Source organism: Rhinoraja longicauda, chromosome 43 (assembly GCF_053455715.1).
Source record: "Rhinoraja longicauda isolate Sanriku21f chromosome 43, sRhiLon1.1, whole genome shotgun sequence".
NCBI lineage: Eukaryota > Metazoa > Chordata > Chondrichthyes > Rajiformes > Arhynchobatidae > Rhinoraja > Rhinoraja longicauda.
Window position 1 is genome coordinate 4,361,518 of NC_135995.1, and position 22,341 is coordinate 4,383,858.

A 22,341-nucleotide genomic window follows, 5' to 3' on the forward strand; every position below is an offset into this window, starting at 1 on the left:
ATCCAATTTACTCTTAAATAATAAAATCGAGCCAGCCTCCACCACTTCCACCGGAAGCCCATTCCATACAGCCACAACCCTCTGAGTAAAGAAGTTCCCCCTCATGTTACCCCTAAACCTTTGTCCCTCAATTCTGAAGCTATGTCCCCTTGTTGGAATCTTCCCCACTCTCATTGGGAAAAGCCTACCCACGTCAACTCTGTCCGTCCCTCTCAAAATTTTAAAACCTCTATCAAGTCCCCCCTCAACCTTCTACGCTCCAAAGAATAAAGACCCAACCTGTTCAACCTCTCTCTGTAGCCTAAGTGCTGAAACCCAGGCAACATTCTAGTAAATCTCCTCTGTACCCTCTCCATTTTGTCGACATCCTTCCTATAATTTGGCGACCAGAACTGCACACCATACTCCAGATTTGGCCTCACCAATGCCCTGTACAATTTCAACATTACATCCCAACTTCTATACTCGATGCTCTGATTTATAAAGGCAAGCATATCAAACGCCTTCTTCACCACCCTATCCACATGAGATTCCACCTTCAGGGAACAATGCACAGTTATTCCCAGATCCCTCTGTTCCACTGCATTCCTCAAATTAGTAGTCTAATGTAAATAAAAAACAAAACAAAAAAACAATATATATATATATATAATATATTATATATACACCGATGAGGCAAAAATTATGACCTGTTGAGCCAAAACATTATGCCCACCTGCCTAATATGCTGTTGGTCCTCCGTGTGCAGCCCCATACGCGGCAGGGTGCGATGCACTGTGTATTGTGACACATTCCTCCCCTCACCACCTTTAACATTTTCTGTGACTTGTGCCACAGTCGACCTTCTGTCGGTTCGGACAGACGGGATAGCCTTCGTTGCCCTCGTGCATCGATGAGCCTTGCGCACCCAACACCCTGTCTGTCGCCAGTTTGTGGTTTGTCCCTGCTCGGACCACTGTCGGTAGGTACTCACCACTGGAGCACCCCACAAGCCTTGCCGTTTCACAGATGCTCTGACCCAGTCGTCTGGCCAGAACAATTTGGCCCTTGTCAAAGTCGCTCAGGTCTTTACTCCTGCCCATTTCTCCTGCATCCAACACATCAACTTCAAGAACTGACTGTTCACTTGCTGCCTAATATATCCCACCCCTTGACAGGTGCCATTGTAACAAGATAATCAATGTTATTCACTTCGCCTGTCAGTGGTCATAATGTTTTGGCTGATCAGTGTAAATATATATATTGTATGTGTTATACTATATATATATATTATATATATTATATGTAGTCTAAAATAATTAAATCAAAATAAAAACAAAAACAAAAACAATTTTTTTTAAAAAATCCAAATAAATCCGTCTAAAATAAATAAATCGAATAATAAAAACGAAACAACAAAAAAAAAAACTTTTTTTTTTAAATCCAAAAAATAACAAAAATATCTATGTACAAACTCTCGTTTGTTTGTTTGTTTGTGATTGAACTACAGCCAAAACGGTACACGATAGCCAAGTCAAGTCAAGTTTATTTGTCACATACATATACAAGATGTGCAGTGAAATGAAAGTGGCAATATAGAAACATAGAAAGGTGCAGGAGTAGGCTATTCGGCCCTTCGAGCCTGTACGCACCGCCATTCAATATGATCATGGCTGATCATCCAACTCAGTATCCTGTACCTGCCTTCTCTCCATACCCCCTGATCCCTTTAGCCACAAGGGCCACATCGAACTCCCTCTTAAATATAGCCAATGAACTGGCCTCAACTACCCGATTTCCTCTTTCACTTGGGATAATAAATGCTTTTGATATTAGTGTTAATTATCCTTTCAGATCGAAAGCCGTGCTGAACTACTGCCCTATCTCATTGGTGACGCTCGGACGATCCTTGATCGGACTTGATCCAGTCTGAAGAAGGGTCTCGACCCGAAACGTCACCCATTCCTTCTCTCTCCCGAGATGCTGCCTGACCCACTGAGTTACTCCAGATTTAAACCAGCATCTGCAGTTTTTATTTCCTACACTTGATCGGACTTTGCTGGCTTTAACTTGGATTGTGCTAAACTACAAAACAGAATAGAAAAAATAGCGCAACAATTTTAGGCCCACCTTACTCACCGTCGTCGCTTTAATGGCAAGTAGTTTCATTGAAATCGGTGTTACATTTTTAAAGTTATTAACATTCTAAAGTTTTAAAGCTATCTCCTAGGGAAGGAGGAGGGAGGGAGGGGGGTGGAGAGAGGGAGGGAGGATAAGGGGGGGTTGGGGGGAGGGGAAGGGGGGAAGGAGGGGAGGGGAGGGGGATGGAGGGAGGGGTGGGGGTGGAAAGGTTGCTGCACCAATGCAGGAGAGATTGGGCCCAACGGGTTCTAGTATAATTTAAAATCAAAAAATTAAAATTAAAAAAATTAAACAGAAAATAACTTTTTTTTAAATCAAGTCAAGCGTGTTTTTATTCATATCATATCATATCATATCATTCATATCATAATACATACAGCCGGAAACAGGCCTTTTCGGCCCTCCAAGTCCGTGCCGCCCAGTGATCCCCGTACATTAACATTATCCTACACCCACTAGGGACAATTTTTACATTTACCCAGCCAATTAACCTACATACCTGTACGTCTTTGGAGTGTGGGAGGAAACCGAAGATCTCGGAGTAAACCCACGCAGGTCACGGGGAGAACGTACAAACTCCTTACAGTGCAGCACCCGTAGTCAGGATCGAACCTGAGTCTCCGGCGCTGCATTCGCTGTAAAAGCAGCAACTCTACCGCTGCGCTACCGTGCCGCCCAAATTTGTCAGATAGAACAATGAAATTCTTACTTGCTGCAGCACAACAGAATATGTAAACATAGTAGACTGTAAACAACATAATAAGCAAGAGAAAAAAAGGTTCAGTGTGTATATGCACACATACTCACAAGTACACACACATGTAATGTATACATATACACAAACACATATACACATACTCAATAACACATATACACATACTCAGCCATGATCGCATTGAATGACGGTGCTGGCTCGAAGGCTGAATGGCCTCCTCCTGCACCTATTGTCTATTGTCTATTGTCTACAACAAACAATAGTAGTGTAATAATAACAATAACTAGACCAAGTGGGCCCATTGGGCCCAACCCACTCCTGTATTGGTGCAATACTCTCTCCTCCTCCTCCTCTCTCCCCCCCCCCCCCACTCCCCCCTCCCCTCTACCCCCCTCCCCTCTCCCCCCCTTCCCCTCTCCCCCCCTCCTTCCCTCCCCCTCCTCCCCCTCCCCCCTAGGAATACCTCTCCTCCATTGGTGCAGCACCCTCTCCCGCCCACTCCCCCCTCCCCTCTCCCCCCCCTCCCCCCCCCACTCCCCTCTCTCCCCCCCCCCTCCTTCCCTCCCCCTCTCCCCCCTAGGAATACCTCTCCTACATTGGTGCAGCACCCTCTCCCCCCGCCACTCCCTCCTCCCCCTTCCTCCACCCCCCTTCTCTCCCTGCTCCATTCTCTCCCCCTCCACCCCCCAACCCCTCCCCCTTCCCCTAACCCCTTTCCCTCCCCCACTCCATCCCCTTCAATCCCCCTTATCTTCCCTCCTCCCCCCTCCCTCCCTCCTCCCCTCCTTCCACTCCCCTCCCTCATTCCCTCCCTCCCAAGAGATAGATTTAAACCTTAAAATGTGAATAACACTGATTTCAATGAAACTTCTTCCATTAGCACCGTAGGGACGACGGTGAGTAAGGTGGGTCTAAAAGTGTTGCGCTATCGTGTACCGTTTTGGCTGTAGTTCAGGAACAAACAACGAAAAAAACGAGAGTATCTAGTATCTAGATAATAACAGTCTATTGTAGTTCAGAACTTATTTGGAGTTGTAGTGTTAATAGCCTGATAGCTGTGGGGCAGAAGCTGTTCCTGAACATGGACGTTACCGTTTTCAGGCTCCTGTACCTTCTTCCGATGGCAGGGGTGAGATAATAGACAATAGACAATAGGTGCAGGAGGAGGCCATTCAGCCTTCGAGCCAGCACCGCCATTCAATGCGATCATGCTGATCACTCTCAATCAGTACTCCGTTCCTGCCTTCTCCCCATACCTCCTCACTCCGCTATCCTTAAGAGCTCTATCCAGCTCTCTCTTGAAGCATCCAACGAACTGGCCTCCACTGCCTTCTGAGGCAGAGAATTCCACAGATTCACAACTCTCTGACTGAAAAAGTTCTTCCTCGTCTCCGTTCTAAATGGCCTACCCCTTATTCTTAAACTGTGGCCCCTTGTTCTGGACTCCCCCAACAATGGGAACATGTTTCCTGCCTCTAATGTGTCCAATCCCCTAATTATCTTATATGTTTCAATAAGATCCCCCCTCATCCTTCTAAATTCCAGTGTATACAAGCCTAATTGCTCCAGCCTTTCAACATACGACAGTCCCGCCATTCCGGGAATTAACCTAGTGAACCTACGCTGCACGCCCTCATGAGAGATGAGAGTGTGGCCAGGCTGGTGTGGGTCTCTGATGATGCTGGGCAGGAAAATCAGAGACCGGATGCTTCTTTGAGAGGGACATTAATTTGTCTGTTTTTCCCCCTTTTCCTCTCTCATAAAGTCACAGAGTCATAGAGTGATACAGTGTGGAAACAGGCCCTTCAGCCCAACTTACCCACACTGGCCAACATGTCTTATTGAAACATATAAGATAATTAGGGGATTGGACACATTAGAGGCAGGAAACATGTTCCCAATGTTGGGGGAGTCCAGAACAAGGGGCCACAGTTTAAGAATAAGGGGTCGGCCATTTAGAACGGAGATGAGGGAAGAACTTTTTCAGTCAGAGAGTGGTGAAGGTGTGGGATTCTCTGCCTCAGAAGGCAGTGGAGGCCAGTTCGTTGGATGCTTTCAAGAGAGAGCTGGATAGAGCTCTTAAGGATAGCGGAGTGAGGGGGTATGGGGAGAAGGCAGGACGGGGTACTGATTGAGAGTGATCAGCCATGATCGCATTGAATGGCGGTGCTGGCTCGAAGGGCTGAATGCCTCCTCCTGCACCTATTGTCTATTGTCTATTGTCCCATCTACACAATACAATACAATATATCTTTATTGTCATTGTACAGGGGTACAACACGATTGGGAATGCGCCTCCCATAAGATGCAATAAATTAATTAGCTAGGCAGTATTAATTTAAACAACGCAATGAAACAAATTAGAACAGTTTTAAAACAGAATAAAGTGCAAGTAGATCTGTGCCGGTTCACTGTGCGATGTGACCATCCAGCTCAGCAGGACCGGTTCATAGCAGCTATGGCCCTGGGGATGAAACTGTTCCTGAGTCTGGAGGTGCGGGCGTAGAAGGCCTTGTATCGTCTGCCCGATGGTAGAAGTTCGAACAGACTGTTGCAGGGGTGTGAAGAGTCTTTGTGGATGCTGGTGGCTTTTCTGAGGCACTAGTCATAGAATGATACATTGCGGAAACAGGCCCTTTAGCCCAACTCAGCCACACCGGCCAACATGTCCCAGCTACACTAAGTCATAGTGATACAGTATGAAAACAGGCCCTTCGGCCGAACTTGCCCACACCGGCCAACAATGGCCCAGCTACACTAGTCCCACCTGCCTGCGCTTGGTCCATATCCCTCATAACCTGTCCTATCCATGCACCTGTCTAACTGTTTCTTAAATGTTGGGATAGTCCCAGCCTCAACTACCTCCTCAGGCAACTCGTTCCATACACCCACCACCCTCTGTGTGGAAAAGTTATCCCTATTCCTATTAAATCTTTTCCTATTAAATTAATTTGGATTCCCATTAAATCTTTTCCCCTTCACCTTGAACCTATGTCCTCTGGTCTTCGATTCCCCTACTCTGGGCAAGAGACTCTGTGCGTCTACCCGATCTATTCCTCTCATGATTTTGTACACCTCTATAAGATCACCCCTCATCCTCCTGCGCTCCAAGTAATAGAGACCCAGCCTGCCCCAACCTCTCCCTGTACAGGAGCTCCTCAGCATCCGATAGGGTTCCGTTCAGAGAAACCCATCGGAAACCGAAAGTATTGTAAGTCGAAATGCAACGAATAGGTGCGATCACGTGGCCGGAAGCAAGCCGCGGCTCGCTAAGGGTTGCTGCCGTTTGCACCAGCGCAAGTCGAAACATCGTAAGCCGGGAAGCACCCTCTAGTCCTGGCAACATCCTTGTAAATCATCTCTGTACATATCATATCATATCATATATATACAGCGCGGAAACAGGCCTTTTCGGCCCACCAAGTCCGCGCCGCCCAGCGATCCCCGTACATTAACACTATCCTACACCCACTAGGGACAATTTTTACATTTACCCAGCCAATTAACCTACATACCCGTACGTCTTTGGAGTGTGGGAGGAAACCGAAGATCTCGGAGAAAACCCACGCAGGTCACGGGGAGAACGTACAAACTCCTTACAGTGCAGCACCCGTAGTCAGGATCGAACCTGAGTCTCCGGCGCTGCATTCGCTGTAAAGCAGCAACTCTACCGCTGCGCTACCGTGCCGCCAAGCTTGACAATATCTTTCCTAGAACATGGTGCCCAGAACTGAACACAATGCGGTCTCACCAACGTCTTATACAACTGCAACATGACCTCCCAACTTCTATACTCAATACTCTGACTGATGGCCAAAGTGCCAAAAGTGCTTTTTTGATCACCTTATCTACCTGCGACTCGACCTTCAAGGAACCATGCACCTGTGCTCCTAGATCCCTCTACCCTACATCACTCCCCAGAGGCCAATGGAGAACAATAGGATTTCAAGAGTCAAGAGAGTTTTATTGTCATTTGTCCCTATCAGAACAATGAAATTCTTAAGATCGTCACAAAATGCTGGAGTAACTCAACGGGTCAGGCAGCATCTCTGGAGAGAAGGAATGGGTGACGTTTTGGGTCGAGAACCTTCTCCAGACTGATGTCAGGGGAGAGGGAGATACATCGATAAGTAAGTGTGAGGTCTGAAACCAGGATAAAGGGGATGCTGGAGTATGTTTGTAATAGATAGGTTTATAAAATACTAGACCAAGTTGGGCCCAAACCTCTCCTGCATTGGTGCAGCACCCTCTCCTCCCCTACTACACCTCTCCCCCCTCCCCCCCTCCCTCCTTCCCCCTCCCCTCCCACCTCCCTCCTCCCCTTCCTCCCTTCCTCCCTCCACCCCCTCCCCCTCCCCGTCCCCTCCCCCCCACTCCATCCCCCTCAACCCCCCTTATCCTCTCTCCCTCCCTCCCTCCCTCCCTCCCTCCCTCCCTCCCTCCCTCCCTCCCTCCCTCCCTCCCTCCCCTCCCTCCCTCCCTCCCTCCCAAGGAGATAGATTTAAACTTTAAAATGTGAATAACTTTAAAAATATAACACTGATTTCAATGAAACCTCTTCCATTAGCACCAAAGGGACGACGGTGAGTAAAGTGGGCCTAGAATTGTCGCGCTATCGTGTACTGCTTTGGCTGTCGTTCAGGAACAAACAAACAAACAAACAAGAGTTTTAGTGTATAGATGTCAGTCGATAAGACAGATCGGTATCGACACATCTATTATAAACCCATTGGCTCCCACGGCTATCTAGACGAAACTTCTTCCCACCCTGCTACCTGTAAAGATTCTATTCCCGACTCCCAAATCCTCCGTCTATGCCGCCTCTGCGCCCAAGAGGAGGTGTTCCATACCAGGACATCCGAGATGTCCTCATTCTTTAGGGAAGTGGGGTTCCCCTCTCCCATCATGGATGAGGCCCTTGCTCGTGTCTCCTCGGTACCCCGCCGCGTCACCCTTGCTCCCCCTCCCCCTAGTCACAACATAGACAGAGTCCCCCTAGTCCCCACCTTCCACCCCATCAGCCGTCACGTACAACACATAATCCTCCAACATTTCCGTCACCTCCACCACCACTAGTCACATCTTCCCATCTCCACCCCTTTCTGCTTTCCACAGAGACCGTTCCCTCCGCAACTCCCTGGTCCACTCGTCCCTTCCCACCCAAACCACCCCCTCCCCAGATACCTTCCCCTGCAACCGCAGGAAACGCAACACCTGTCACTATACCTCCCCCCCTCGACTGTGTCCAGGGACCCCGACAGTCCATTCAGGTGAGACAGAGATTCACTTGCACCTCCTCCAACCTCATCTACTGTATCTGCTGTTCAAGATGTGGGCCGGTGATACATCGGTGAGACCAAACGCAGACTGGGCGATTGTTTCGCTGAACACCTCCGCTCAGTCTGCCTGGACCTACCTGATCTCCCGGTTGCCAAACATTTTAACTCCCCCTCCCATTCCCACACTGACCTCTCTGTCCTGGGCCTCCTCCACTGTCAGAGTGAGGCCCAGCGCAAATTGGAGGAACAGCACCTCATATTTCGCTTGGGCAGCTTACACCCCAGCGGTATGAACATTGACTTCTCTAACTTCAAGTAACCCCGGCATTCCCTCTCTCTCCATCCCTCCCCTTCCCAGTTCTCCGACCAGTCTGACTGTCTCGAAGGGCTGAATGGCCTACTCCTGCACCTATTGTCTATTGTCTGTTGTCTATTGTCTCTGACTAAATATTATCTCTATTTGCTTTGTTGTTACCTTCTCCCAGCCAACAATGATCTATGTTACATTTTCTGTTACTGTTTGTCATCAATATCAATTTGGATGAGAACATACAGGGGGGCCAGGTTAGCAAGTTTGCAGATGAGACAAAAGTGAGTGATTTTGCAGATACTGAAGATGGTTGTGAACGATTGCAGCAGGATCTGGATCTCTGTACTCCCTCTAAGGCAAGAACGTCTTCGATTGGCCAGGTGGGCGGAGGAATGGTTGATGGAATTTAATACAGAGAAATGTGATGTGCTGCATTTTGAGAAGTCTAACATGGGCAGGATCTACACAGTGAATGGTAGGGCTCTGGGGAGTGTTGTAGAGCAGAGGGATCTAGGAGTACAGGTTCCTTGGCATTCATAGCAAGAGGATTTGAGTTTAGGAGCAGGGAGGTTCTGCTGCAGTTGTACAGGGCCTTGGTGAGACCGCACCTGGAGTATTGTGTGCAGTTTTGGTCTCTTAATCTGAGGAAAGACGTTCTTGCCTTAGAGGGAGTACAGAGAAGGTTCACCAGATTAATCCCTGGGATGGCGGGAGTTGCATATGAGGAAAGACTGGATAGACTGGGCTTGTACTCGCTGGAATTTAGAAGACTGAGGGGGGATCTTATAGAAACATATAAAATTCTTAAGGGGTTGGAGAGGCTAGATGCGGGAAGATTGTTCCCGATGTTGAGGGAGTCCAGAACCAGGGGTCACAGCTTAAGGATAAGGGGGAAGTCTTTTAGGACCGAGATGAGAAAACATTTCTTCACACAGAGAGTGGTGAGTCTGTGGAATTCTCTGCCACAGAAGGTAGTTGAGGCCAGTTCATTGGCTATATTTAAGAGGGAGTTAGATGTGGCCCTTTTTGCTAAAGGGATCAGGGGGTATGGAGAGAAGGCAGGTACAGGTTACTGAGCTGGATGATCAGCCATGATCATATTGAATGGCGGTGCAGGCTCGAAGGGCCGAATGGCCTACTCCTGCACCTACTTTCTATGTTTCTATGAGTCGCAGGTAGATAAGGTGATCAAAAAGGCTTTTGGCACTTTGGCCTTCATCAGTCAGAGTATTGAGTATAGAAGTTGGGAGGTCATATTGCTGTTGTATAAGACGTTAGTGAGGCCACATTTAGAGCATTGTGTTCAGTTCTGGGCACAATGTTTTTTATTTTTTTATATTTTTATTTTTGAAAAGCATATGTACAAATAGAAATAAAAGACACATTTGTTACAGAGTTCTTACATAGCTTCAATTTTTAAATTTTTAAAGAGAGAAAATAAAAAATAAAGAAGAAAGGAAAAAAAAACAACAAAAAAAAACTATAAACTATTGGGAAGAGGGAATAAGAGGATTAAAAAAACGATATAACTATAAAAATTAAAGGGAGTAGATCCGGGAGACAATAACCACAGTTGTACATCCAACCCTTAACTCAAGTTTCAACTTTTAATTTACATTTTTTATTTTAGTCCTGTGCCAAACCCATTTACTTTTCTAAAAATTCAATAAATGGAGACCATATTTTAAAAAATAACTCAGGTTTGTCAATTAAGGCAAATCTTATTTTTTCCAAATGCAGGGTCTCTGTCATTTCCGTAGTCCACATTTTAATTGTGGGGGTTATTGTTTTTTTCCAAAATGTAAGTATTAATTTTTTCGCAGTTATTAGACTGTAATCAAGAAAATGTACCTGACTTGTTGTAAAGTTTGTAGTATGTTCTGATAATCCTAATATAATTAATTTTGGATCCATATCCAATTGCTTGTTAATAACTTTAGAAACTATTTAAAAAATCTCCAACCAGAAGTTTTGCATTTTTATACAAGTTATGAAAATATGAGTTAAATTAGCTTCTTGAAATTGACATTTATCACAAATAGGAGAGATACTAGGAAAAATCCTATTTAATTTCGTCTTCGAATAATGTAATCTATGTATTATTTTAAATTGTATTAAGGAATGTCTAGTATTTAATGAACATTGGTGTATATGTTGTAAACTTCCATCCCATATATCTTGCATTATAAGTTGATTCAATTCGTCCTCCCATGCTCGTCTATATGATTCTGATGACAGAATGTCAGTGTCAAGGAGAGTATTATAAATAAAGGATATTAATTTATTTGAATTATAATGTCGATTCAGGCATACATCAAGTGTTTCTGGACCTCTAAACTTATATTCTTGCATGTGTAATTTTACATAATCTCTAAGTTGTAAATATCTAAAATAATTATTAACATGTAATCCGTACTTCTGCTGTAAATCCTGAAAAGAAAGAAAAGTTCCCTTATGATAAAGATCTCCCACCCTTTTAATTCCATAACTTTTCCATTGAGCAAATCCTCTATCTAAGACAGACGGTTTAAAAGAAGGGTTATTCGCAATAGGAAGGAAAACAGATAATTTACTCAATTTTAACGTAAGATTTAATTGTTTCCAGATACGGGTAACACTGTGTATAATGGGATTACCTCCATATGTTTTTTTATTTAAATTTATTGGAGCTCAGAGGATCGCACCGATATCAAATGGTAAACAATCCTCTTTCTCCATCTTTAACCAATCCGGTTGTTGATCAGAATCATCCAACCAGCAGGTTATATTTTTAATCTTAACCGCCCAATAATAAAATAAAAAGTTAGGTAAAGCAATTCCTCCATTAGTTTTAGACTTACATAGATGTCTTTTGTTTATTCTATGAGTCTTGTAGTCCCAAATAAAATTAGTAACAATTGAATCAATTTTTAAAAAAAACTTTTTTGGAAGATAGATCGGAATTGCTTGAAATAAGTATAGTAGCTGTGGAAGAAAGATCATCTTTATAGCATTACTACGACCAACTAATGATATAGGAAGTGTTTTCCAAAATTGGATATTTCTGTGTAATTTAGTGAGTAAAGGAGGAAAATTTAATTTAAATAAAGAAGTATATTTCCTAGTCACGTAAATTCCAAGATATTTAAACTTTTCATAGGCAATTTTAAAAGGAAATTGTTGAAGTATGGCCGGATTATGCTCCATTATTGGCATAATTTCACTTTTGTACCAGTTAATTCTATAACCTGAAAATGAACCAAATTGAGTTATGAGATTTAATAATGTTATAGGAAAGATGTTGTCAAGCTTGAAAGAGTACAGAAAAGATTTTCGAGGATGTTGCCAGGACCAGAGGGTGTGAGCTACAGGGAGAGGTTGAGTAGGCTTGGTCTCTATTCCTTGGAGCGCAGGAGGATGAGGGGTGATCTTATCAAGGTGTACAAAATCATGAGAGGAATAGATTGGGTAGATGCACAGAGTCTCTTGTCTAGAGTAAGGAAATCGAGGACCAGAGGACATAGGATCAAGGTGAAGGGGAAAAGATTTAATAGGAATCTGAGGGGTAACATTTTCACACAGAGGGTGGTGGGTGTATGGAACGCGCTGCCAGAGGAGGTAGCTGAGGCTGGGACTATTCCAACATTTAAGAAACAGGTTAGACAGGTACATGGATAGGACAGGTTTGAAGGGATCTGAACCAAATGTTGGCCTGTGTGGGCAAGTTGGGCCAAAGGGCCTGTTTCCACCCTGAATCACTCGATGACTCTTTGACACATAAACACCCAGTCTGCGTTTGGTCTCTCCGATGTATAAGAGCCCACATCATGAACAACAGATACAGTAGATGAGGTTGGAGGAGATGCAAGTGAACCTCTGCCTAACCTGAAATGACTGTCAAGGTGCCTGGACAGACTCGAGGGAGAAGATACAGGGGGACAGGTGTTGCATCTCCTGCGGTTGCAGGGGAAGGTACCTGGGGAGGGGGTGGTTTGTGTGGGAGGGGACGAGTGGACCAGGGAATGGCGGAGGGAAGGCGGAAAGGGGTGGAGATGGGAAGATGTCACTCATGCGATGGCATTGGAGGTGGCAAAAATGTCGGAGGATTATGTGTTGTATGCGACGGCTGATCAGGATTAGATCCAGGCACCTCCTCCAACCTCATCTACTGTACCCGTTGTGACAATTGACAATAATTGACAATTGACAATAGGTGCAGGAGGAGGCCATTCGGCCCTTCGAGCCAGCACCGCCATTCAATGTGATCATGGCTGATCATTCTCTATCAGTACCCCGTTCCTGCCTTCTCCCCATACCCCCTGACTCCGCTATCCTTAAGAGCTCTATCTAGATGTGGGCTGATACATCGGCAAGATCTAAACGCAGACTGGGCGATCGTTTCGCTGAACACCTTCGCTCAGTCCGCCTGGTCTAGTATATGTGTGTGTATACAACAGAATATGTAAACAAAGCAGACACAAAATGCTGGAGTAACTCAGCGGGACGGGCAGCATCTCTGGAGAGAAGGAATCCCGGTTGCCAAACACTTTAACTCCCCCTCCCACTCCCACACTGACCTTTCTGCCCTGGGCCTCCTCCACTGTCAGAGTGAGGCCCAGCGCAAATTGGACGAACAGCACCTCATATTTCGCTTGGGCAGCTTACACCCCAGCGGTATGAACACTGACTTCTCTAACTTCAAGTAGCCCCGGCATTCCCTCTCTCTCCATCCCTCCCCCACCCAAGTCGCACCAGCTTCTCGTTCTCACCTCGCCCACTGCTAACAATGGCCTGTTTCCATTATCATCGTTACTTTTTTGCATATCTTTCATTCATTTGTTCTATATCTCTCCACATCACTGTCTATATCTCTCGGTTCCCTCCCCCCTAACTCTCCCTTCACCCATTCCTTCTCTCCAGCAGCTATTTACGATATACATCAATGACTTGGATGAAGGGATTAAAAGTACCATTAGCAAATTTGCAGATGATACAAAGCTGGGTGGCAGTGTGAACTGTGAGGAAGATGCTATGAGGTTCAGGGTGACTTGGGCAGGTTGTGTGAGTGGGCGGATGCTTGGCAGATGCAGTTTAATGTGGATAAGTGTGAGGTTATTATTATCTGAATCGTGTCAAGTTAGGAAAAGGGGACGTACAACGTGATCTGGGTGTCCTAGTGCATCAGTCACTGAAAGGAAGCATGCAGGTACAGCAGGCAGTGAAGAAAGCCAATGGAATGTTGGCCTTCATAACAAGAGGTGTTGAGTATAGGAGCAAAGAGGTCCTTCTGCAGTTGTACAGGGCCCTAGTGAGACCGCACCTGGAGTACTGTGTGCAGTTTTGGTCTCCAAATTTGAGGAAGGATATTCTTGCTATTGAGGGCGTGCAGCGTAGGTTTACTAGGTTAATTCCCGGAATGGCGGGACTGTCATATGTTGAAAGACTGGAGCGACTAGGCTTGTTTACACTGGAATTTAGAAGGATGAGAGGGGATCTTATCGAAACATATAAGATAATTAGGGGATTGGACACATTAGAGGCAGGAAACATGTTCCCAATGTTGGGGGAGTCCAGAACCGGGGGCCACGGTTTAAGAATAAGGGGTAGGCCATTTAGAACAGAGATGAGGAAAAACTTTTTCAGTCAGAGAGTTGTGAATCTGTGGAATTCTCTGCCTCAGAAGGCAGTGGAGGCCAATTCCCTGAATACATTCAAGAGAGAGCTAGATAGAGCTCTTAAGGATAGCGGAGTCAGGGGGTATGAGGAGAAAGCAGGAACGGGGTACTGATTGAGAATGATCAGCCATGATCACATTGAATGGCGGTGCTGGCTCGATGGGCCGAATGGCCTACTCCTGCACCTATTATCTATTGTCTAAGAATAAGGGGTAGGCCATTTAGGACTGAGATCAGGAAAAACTCTTTCAACCAGAGTGTTGTGAATCTGTGGAATTCTCTGCCACAGAAGGCAGTGGAGGCCAATTCACTTGACGTTTTCAAGAGAGAGATAGATTTGGCTCTTGGGGCTAACGGAATCAAGGGATGGTAGCGCAGCGGTAGAGTTGCTGCTTTACAGCGAATGCAGCGTCGGAGACTCAGGTTCGATCCTGACTACGGGTGCTGCACTGTAAGGAGTTTGTACGTTCTCCCCGTGACCTGCGTGGGTTTTCTCCGAGATCTTCGGTTTCCTCCCACACTCCAAAGACGTAAAGGTATGTAGGTTAATTGGCTGGGTAAATGTAAAAAATTGTCCCTAGTGGGTGTAGGATAGTGTTAATGTGCGGGGATCGCTGGGCGGCACGGACTTGGTGGGCCGAAAAGGCCTGTTTCCGGCTGTATATATATGATATGATATGATATGATATGGGGAGAAAGCAGAAAGACCGTGGATGATCAACCATGTTGGTATTGGATGGTGGTGCTGGCTCGAAGGGCCGAAGGGCCTACTCCTGCACTTATTTTTCTATGTTTCCATTTTCCTGTGCCTTAAAGATATCCACTGATATTATAATTTACATGTGTTCATTATAATATACTTCACATGTGTAAATTATAATGTTTTATTCTGAATTGTTTACTGTATGTCGTGTTGTTGCTTGTGAGTGGAGCAGCAAGGCAAATTCCTTGTATGTGTACACACTTGGCGAATAAAATTTATTCTATTCAATTCAATTGGTGTTTTATCCCCCCTCCCCCCGAGGAGTTTGCATCATGGGAACGTCTGACGTCATAAGGTGCGGGCGGGGGGGGGGGGGGGGGGGGGCGCCCGGGGAGGGGGCGGGACACGACACATACGGGCGTAAGAACGTAAGCAACTGATGCGGCCCTTTTATATATCAAAAAATGTATTCAATTATTTAATAATAATAATAATGCATTTTATTTATATAGCGGTTTTCATATACTCAAAGACGCTTTACAGAGATTTAGAGAATATAGGGAAATGAATAAATAGATAAATAAGTAAATAAGTAAACGAACAGAGAAAGGAGACAGAAGGTGAGGTGACCTTCGGTGGTTGAAGGCAGTGCTGAACAGGTGAGACTTCAGCGATGTTTTGAATGTGGTGAGTGAGGAGGAGTCTCTGACGGTTTGGGGTAGTGAGTTCCATAGGGTGGGAGCAGCGATGGAGAAAGCCCTGTCCCCCCAGGATCTGAGTTTGGTCCGGATGTGGGGGGACAGGAGGTTGGCAGCAGCAGAGCGGAGGGTGCAGGTGGGAGTGTGTCTGTGGAGGAGGTCAGTCAGGTAGGATGGGGCCAGGTTATGGAGGGCTTTGTAGGTCATGAGGAGGATTTTGTACTGGATTCTCTGGGGGATGGGGAGCCAGTGGAGTTTGTAAAGGACGGGGGTGATATGGTCACGGATCGGGGTGTGGGTGAGTAGACGGGCAGCGGAGTTTTGAATGTATTGAAGTTTACTGATGATTTTTGAGGGTGCGCCATAGAGGAGGCTGTTGCAGTAATCCAGACGGGAGGTGATGAAGGCGTGGATGAGGGTTTCTGCAGCTGTGGCCACCAGAATACGATACAAACAAATATACCAAATGAAACTACTATACAACTATATTACAATCCCTATCCAGGATGTATTCCACCCCCTGCAGTGCCCAGTGGTCCCGGAAATCCCCCACGGTGCCCATGGACAGCGCGTAGTCCCTCTCTAACACCACCCGGGCGTGGACGTAACCCCGGAAAAGGGGCAGGCAGCCGGCTCGGGCAGAGCCCTCTTCCGCCTGGCGCCGTGACTCACGGATGGCCAGCTTGGCCAGGCCCAGGAGCAACCCAACCAGGACATTCTTGGCCCTACCCTCTCCCCTACCGACACACAGGGTGTCCAAAGATGAGGATGGTGGGTGTGAAGTGCAGCCAGAAGGCAAGGAGCAGCCCCTTTAGATATACTGATGCTGCCCTGGCCTGGATGTCTACCCTGGACCTACAACTTTAGGCTGTGCATGCCATACGCAAGAAGCAGACTGTATGTGTCGTGTTGTTGCTTGTGAGTGGAGCAGCAAGGCACATTTCCTTATATGTGTACACACTTGGCCAATATCATTTATTCCATTCAATTCAATTGGTGTTTTATCCCCCCTACCCCCTGCGACATGGGGAACGTCTGACATCATGAGGAGTGGGGCGGGGGAGACTTCTGGTCCTGGTTCTGGTTGATTACTGCGCAAACACCTCATAAGTGGTGATCTGGTGCAGGTCGGAGTGAGTAGAGTAGTGATTAAATTTTGAAGTGGGCCTTTTTGAGATCTAGTTGCTCAATCCCCTGTTTAAATGACTTAACACCGGGAGCGGCACGTGTGTTGGGTGGTAACATATTCCATTCCCTTATCGTCCTTAGGTAAAGGGAATATTGGTAGCAATGTTTATTGAAATTCAGCGAGTTGATGATGTAGGGACTGGTATTTTGTCTCGTTTCATGGCAGTTGGTGCTCTGGGATGACGGGAGATTTGATGGCGTGATTTTGTGAATCTCTTTGTAAATTGCAATAAGTCTTAGCCTGATTCTGCCGAGCTCTACGGTATCCCATCGGAGAGAAGTCAGCATATTATTCACACTTGATTTGCACTTGTAGTCATATAACCATATAACCATATAACAACTACAGCACGGAAACAGGCCCGTTCGGCCCTACCAGTCCACGCCGACCATTCTCCCTGACCTAGTCTCATCTACCTGCACTCAGACCATAACCCTCCAATCCCCTCCTATCCATATACCTATCCAATTTACTCTTAAATAATAAAATCGAGCCTGCCTCCACCACTTCCACCGGAAGCCCATTCCATACAGCCACCACCCTCTGAGTAAAGAAGTTACCCCACATGTTACCCCTAAACTTTTGTCCCTCAATTCTGAAGCTATGTCCCCTTGTTGGAATCTTCCCCACTCTCAAAGGGAAAAGCCTACCCACGTCAACTCTGTCCGTCCCTCTCAAAATTTTAAAAACCTCTATCAAGTCCCCCCTCAACCTTCTACGCTCCAAAGAATAAAGACCCAACCTGTTCAACCTCTCTCTGTAGCTTAAGTGCTGAAACCCAGGCAACATTCTAGTAAATCTCCTCTGTACCCTCTCCATTTTGTCGACATCCTTCCTATAATTTGGCGACCAGAACTGCACACCATACTCCAGATTCGGCCTCACCAATGCCCTGTACAATTTTAACATTACATCCCAACTTCTATACTCGATGCTCTGATTTATAAAGGCAAGCATACCAAACGCCTTCTTCACCACCCTATCCACATGAGATTCCACCTTCAGGGAACAACGCACAGTTATTCCCAGATCCCTCTGTTCCACTGCATTCCTCAATTCCCTACCATTTACCCTGTACGTCCTATTTTGATTTGTCCTACCAAAATGCAGCACCTCACACTTATCAGCTTACATACAAAGCGAGTTGCTCGGCCTTGTACTTTCTCCAGGGTGATCTTGTTGTTGTTGTTGAAAGGATCCCATACAGCTCCACAATACTCCAATTTGGGCCTGACCAGGGACTTGTAGGCGTTCTCTTTGACCAATGTACTACACGCATGAAAATTTCTTTTAAGAAGGCTGAGCGTTCTATTTGCTTTGTTAGACACTTGACCAATATGCATCGCCTAACTTAAATCTTTGCTTAATTCGACTCCTGGATATGCGTGATGGTCGACAGCAAGTAATGTATGGCTACCAATGTTGTATTCCAATAAAAGTGGTTTAGTCTTGTGTGGGACATGCACGGTGTGACATTTGGTTGTATTGAATGACATCTGCCCCACTCACAGAGAGCATCCAGATCCTTCTGTAAGGACAAGCCGTCTTCAGGTGTTTTAATCTCTCTATAAATTGTGGCATCATCTGCGAAGAGTCGAACTCTGGGCGAAACTGCATGTGGAATGTCATTGACAATAGACAATAGACAATAGGTGCAGGAGTAGGCCATTCAGCCCTTCGAGCCTGTACGCACCGCCATTCAATGCGATCATGGCTGATCACTCTCAATCAGTACCCCGTTCCTGCCTTCTCCCCATACCCCCTCACTCCGCTATCCTTAAGGGCTCTATCCAGCTCTCTCTTGAAAGCATCCAACGAACTGGCCTCCACTGCCTTCTGAGGCAGAGAATTCCACACCTTCACCACTCTCTGACTGAAAAAGTTCTTCCTCATCTCCGTTCTAAATGGCCTACCCCTTATTATTAAACTGTGGCCCCTTGTTCTGGACTCCCCCAACATTGGGAACATGTTTCCTGCCTCTAATGTGTCCAATCCCCTAATGATCTTATATGTTTCAATAAGATCCCCCCTCATCCTTCTAAATTCCAGTGTATACAAACCTAATTGCTCCAGCCTTTCAACATACGACAGTCCCGCCATTCCGGGAATTAACCTAGTGAACCTATGCTGCACGATATACAGTAGGAAGAGCAATGGACCCATGACAGTTCCCTGTGGCACACCTGATGTCACAGGAGTTTCAATAGCCGTCTCTCCCTCCAAGAGAACTCGCTAGTGTCTCCTTGTCAAGAAGATCTCAGTCCATTTTAAGAGTTTGCTGTCTATTCCTGCATGGTTGAGCTTGTACAGGAGCCGCTTCTGGGGAACCTTATCAAAAGCCTTACTGAAGTCTAATATAATCAGGTCAATCTGACCCTTGTTATCGAGTGACCTGGCTAGGTCATCGAGTTGGGTTTCGCATGATTGACCCTGTCAAAAGCCATGTTGGTGGTTTGTTAGTACCTTGTGGAAGTCAATATGGTGCATGATGTGTCGGTGGATTATATGTTTGAGAATCTTGCATGGCGTGGAGGTCAGTGGAACTGGGCGATAGTTTGCAGGATTTATCCTACCTCCTTTTTTATAGATGGGGAGGCGCGCACGTACAGACGTGCGTGAGCGGGCAACGACGTTGGGGAGGGGCATCGTTGCGTCATACAGAACGCCTGACGTCATAAGGAGCGGGGAGGGTGGGGGGCCCGCCGGTGGAGGGGGGGAAACGGGCACGTACGGACTTACGGACGTAAGGGCGTACGTACGTGCGTGGGCGGGCACCGACGTTTTTTAAGAAAGGAGGGAGAGAGAAAACGGGTAATTATAGACCAGTTAGTCTGACATCAGTGGTGGGGAAGATGCTGGAGTCAATTATAAAAGACGAAATTGCTGAGCATTTGGATAGCAGTAACTGGATCATTCCGAGTCAGCATGGATTTACGAAGGGGAAATCATGCTTGACAAATCTACTGGAATTTTTTGAGGATGTAACTAGGAAAATTGACAGGGGAGAGTCAGTGGATGTGGTGTACCTCGACTTTCAGAAAGCCTTCGACAAGGTCCCACATAGGAGATTAGTGGGAAAAATTAGGGCACATGGTATTGGGGGTAGGGTACTGACATGGATAGAAAATTGGTTGACAGACAGAAAGCAAAGAGTGGGGATAAATGGGGCCCTTTCGGAATGGCAGGCAGTGACCAGTGGGGTACCGCAAGGTTCGGTGCTGGGACCCCAGCTATTTACGATATACATTAATGACTTAGACGAAGGGATTAAAAGTACCATTAGCAAATTTGCAGATGATACTAAACTGGGGGGTAGTGTGAATTGTGAGGAAGATGCAATAAGGCTGCAGGGTTTATTCACAAAATGCTGGAGTAATTCAGCAGGTCAGGCAGCATCTCGGGAGAGAAGGAATGGGTGACGTTTCGGGTCGAGACCCTTCTTCAGACTGATGTCGGGGGTGGGACAAAGGAAGGATATAGGTGGAGACAGGAAGATAGAGGGAGCTCTGGGAAGGAGGAGGGGAAGGGAGGGACAGAGGAGCTATCTGAAGTTGGAGAAGTCGACGTTCATACCACCGGGCTGCAAACTGCCCAGGCGAAATATGAGGTGCTGCTCCTCCAATTTCCGGCGGGCCTCACTATGGCACTGGAGGAGGCCCATGACAGAGAGGTCAGACTGGGAATGGGAGGGGGAGTTAAAGTGCTGGGCCACCGGGAGATCAGTTGCGTTAATGCGGACCGAGCGCAGGTGTTCAGCGAAGCGATCGCCGAGCCTGCGCTTGGTTTCGCCGATATAGATCAGTTGACATCTAGAGCAGCGGATGCAATAGATGAGGTTGGAGGAGGTGCAGGTGAACCTCTGTCTCACCTGGAAAGAATGTTTGGGTCCTTTGATGGAGTTGAGGGGGGAGGTAAAGGGACAGGTGTTGCATCTCGTGCGGTTGCAAGGGAAAGTGCCCGGGGTTAGGGTGGTTTGGGTAGGAAGGGACGAGTGGACCAGGGAGTTGCGGAGGGAACGGTCTCTGCGGAATGCAGAGAGGGGAGGGGATGGGAAGATATGGCCAGTGGTGGGGTCCTGTTGTAGGTGACGGAAATGTTGGTGGATGATATGTTGGATCCGCTGGCTGGTGGGGTGGAAGGTGAGAACGAGGGGGATCCTGTCCTTGTTGCGAGTGGGGGGATGGGGAGCAAGAGCGGAGCTGCGGGATGTAGAAGAAACCCTAGTGAGAGCCTCATCTATAATGGAGGAGGGGAAGCCCCATTTTCTGAAAAACGAGGACATCTCGGAAGCCCTAGTCTGAAACACCTCATCCCGGGCGCAGATGCGGCGTAGACGGAGGAATTGGGAGTAGGGGATAGACTTTTTGCAACTGATCTCCCGGTGGCCCAGCACTTTAACTCCCCCTCCCATTCCCAGTCTGACCTCTCTGTCATGGGCCTCCTCCAGTGCCATAGTGAGGCCCGCCGGAAATTGGAGGAGCAGCACCTCATATTTCGCCTGGGCAGTTTGCAGCCCGGTCGTATGAACGTCGACTTCTCCAACTTCAGATAGCTCCTCTGTCCCTCCCTTCCCCTCCTCCTTCCCAGAGCTCCCTCTATCTTCCTGTCTCCACCTATATCCTTCCTTTGTCCCACCCCCGACATCAGTCTGAAGAAGGGTCTCGACCCGAAACGTCACCCATTCCTTCTCTCCCGAGATGCTGCCTGACCTGCTGAATTACTCCAGCATTTTGTGAATAAATCGATTTGTACCAGCATCTGCAGTTATTTTCTTATACTAAAGGCTGCAGGGTGACTTGGACAGGTTGTGTGAGTGGGCGGATACTTGGCAGATGCAGTTTAATGTAGATAAGTGTGAGGTTATTCACTTTGGAAGTAAGAATAGAAAGGCAGATTATTATCTGAATGGTGTCAAGTTAGGAGGAGGGGGAGTTCAACGAGATCTGGGTGTCCTAGTGCATCAGTCGCACGGTAGCGCAGCGGTAGAGTTGCTGCTTTACAGCGAATGCAGCGCCGGAGACTCAGGTTCGATCCTGACTACGGGTGCTGCACTGTAAGGAGTTTGTACGTTCTCCCCGTGACCTGCGTGGGTTTTCTCCGAGATCTTCGGTTTCCTCCCACACTCCAAAGACGTACAGGTATGTAGGTTAATTGGCTGGGTAAATGTAAAAATTGTCCCTAGTGGGTGTAGGATAGTGTTAATGTACGGGGATCGCTGGGCGGCCCGGACTTGGAGGGCCGAAAAGGCCTGTTTCCGGCTGTATATATATATGATATGATATGATAGTCAATGAAAGGAAGCATGCAGGTACAGCAGGCAGTGAAGAAAGCCAATGGAATGTTGGCCTTCATAACAAGAGGAGTTGAGTATAGGAGCAAAGAGGTCCTTCTCCAGTTGTACCGGGCCCTGGTGAGACCGCACCTGGAGTACTGTGTGCAGTTTTGGTCTCCAAATTTGAGGAAGGATATTCTTGCTATGGAGGGCGTGCAGCGTAGGTTCACTAGGTTAATTCCCGGAATGGCGGGACTGTCGTATGTTGAAAGGCTGGAGCAATTAGGCTTGTATACACTGGAATTTAGAAGGATGAGAGGGGATCTTATTGAAACATATAAGATAATTAGGGGATTGGACACATTAGAGGCAGGAAACATGTTCCCAATGTTGGGGGAAT